Source organism: Anneissia japonica, unplaced genomic scaffold (assembly GCF_011630105.1).
Source record: "Anneissia japonica isolate Jap-2015-1 unplaced genomic scaffold, ASM1163010v1 scaffold6524_len355483_cov145, whole genome shotgun sequence".
Classification (NCBI taxonomy): Eukaryota; Metazoa; Echinodermata; class Crinoidea; order Comatulida; family Comatulidae; genus Anneissia; species Anneissia japonica.
Genome location: NW_022722980.1, coordinates 80,646 through 82,909, shown reverse-complemented (window position 1 = coordinate 82,909; position 2,264 = coordinate 80,646). Strand labels below are relative to the sequence as shown.

Below are 2,264 nucleotides of genomic sequence, written 5' to 3'. Positions count from 1 at the left end.
CATACATAAGGTGTTCACTACTTAGGGTCAAAGGTCACATAGGGATCTTTAGGCTATAAAACCACAACATTTAGTAAAGACTACTTCTGCAACAAATAACAGAGACCAGTCTTGTCATTTGCATGCATTGGCATAAATCAGCGTCTCTATAGTCTTTAGGAGTTTGAGGCTAAAGGTTATTGAACATAGTTTTTTTATTTCCTAGATATATTTTTTATTCCTTATGTACTGTTCTGAATTATTGCTATTTTTGTTTGAAGATCTTTTAGTCAGCTTTAGAGCTTTCATTGAGAAATATTTTTAAAGAAATATAATATATGGATTAAATTGATTTTCAAAAATATCATACAAATGTTGCAACATTAGTCAGATGTAGGCCTACGTATGTATACATAGTTTCTTTTACGGATGAATTGAAACATAAGCCTACCCTTTCCTTTTGAGACAAGTTTAATAGTATTGTGCTATTGTACATACATTAAGCCAAATATTGTGTGTTTATTTGACCGGATCAGCACACAACTAAACATTATGACGTGTCTATTATGCCGCTGGTTGAACCTATAGGCCTATAGTCAACTCTCCCAATACCGACCACCCAGAAAACCAGATTTCACGCAAAACCGGTCGTTTTTTAAAGTCCCAAAATCATTCCTAGTCTTACTGTATTAACATACTTTCTGAAAACCGGATCTCCCAATTCCGAATTCCGGCCAAGTTCTTAAGTCCGCAACAATAAAATTACCTTCTAAAAACCGGACGGCCAGTTTAAAACGATGATTTATTGACGAAATATGTTAAATAAATCATGGGAGACACATCGACTGACTCCAAATAACAACTATCAATCACAGAACAACACCAATAGCGCATTAATTAATTAATTGCAATAAGACTAGATTTCATTTGTTTAATAAACTGATAAAAAAAAAGCTCATGAGTGTATTTTCTTTATTAAGGAACGTATCCTTTTCTCACATTTTGCATTCATTCTCACGCTAAGGCAAACCAAGAGGTCCCAACATAAGGCTATCGATTTCATAAAAACAATTGCGCATGACACTTTCTATTGGCTGACGAAGTTTAGGGGGCGCTGCATAAGTTAGCACTTATTTTTAGCATTCAGTGACCAACCAAGGTTATGCCAGCGGCATCGAAAACCAATAAAGCGTGCAACCACGTTGAATCGAATAAGATTATGGCGATCGAACGAAAAATAACACTGACACTTATTATAAATTACGATACACATTAAGTTGATTTGTGTAATTTTTTATTGATAATTGACAACATAAATAATGTAAAAATAAAGTAAAACATGAATGACGTTCTCAGGTGAGTAGGCCTACACAGTACATGATGCAGTGTGGTGTACCTATCTATTAGGCCTAGGCTTATTATCGACTCAAGGTCGGGGAACCAAGGTAGGTAAACGTGACGTTCTCTAAACCGGTCCGTCCGGTAAACCGGTCAAAGTGGACGGTCCGAATGGTGGTCGGTATTGGGAGAGTTGACTGAATCGATCAACTCGTTCGTGTTATATGGGATTTTTTTCAGCACATCCTTATTCCATTGTAAAAACATACTTCAAGTTCTGAAAACTATTGCTGAATCTATATTAATAAACGCTGAATTAGTAGATGTAAGTATGTTGAATTCTTGCATGTACTACTGTAACAGTACTGTATTCCGTAGTTTCACTGATACGATATACATAATATTTTCTGTATTTTAGCAATGTTTCAGTTTTAAACCTTGTACATTTACTTTGAAAAACTTCTTTTCTGTCCTTAGCAAGTCCGTCATTACAACTATGTTTTATTTGCCTTTCAATACTTTTATATACCCACATTTATTTAATTTACAATATTGCTTTGTATAATTTTATATATATATATAATTTTTTTTTCATAGCCGCTTCCTGTTCTTGGTTTTAGTTGTGCCTTATGTTTAGCTTATCCATTAACCATGGATGAATTAATTCCTCCATGCATTAACTATAGTAATGCTTTCCCACAGTCCACCACTTGCTCATTCATTGTTCACCCTTATCACTGTTTATTTGTTCATTATCATCAATCCTTTATAGACGTATACCGACTTGCTTTGACTTAATTACCGTATTGTTTCTCAAATTGTATATTGCTAAGATAGTTTCTCAATATGTTCATTTTATGTCAAGCGTTGACAAAGACTACAGGAGTAGCCGAAATATTCGCCTAATAAATTTTAGTGTTTCTAAAGTCAACATCTTACGTATTTGA

General features: G+C 34.1%; 1 protein-coding gene across 1 annotated transcript in view; it reads left to right on the top strand.

Annotated features, from left to right (window-relative positions):
• Positions 1–1,522: 1,522 nt before the first annotated feature.
• The window catches only part of LOC117112025 (proline-rich protein 36-like), a 10,888-nt gene continuing 10,146 nt past the window's right edge, over positions 1,523–2,264 (top strand). Inside the window, exon 1 of the mRNA XM_033255063.1 lies at positions 1,523–1,642. The gene's annotated coding sequence lies outside the window, so the exon portion shown is untranslated. The remainder of the gene's footprint in view (positions 1,643–2,264) is intronic.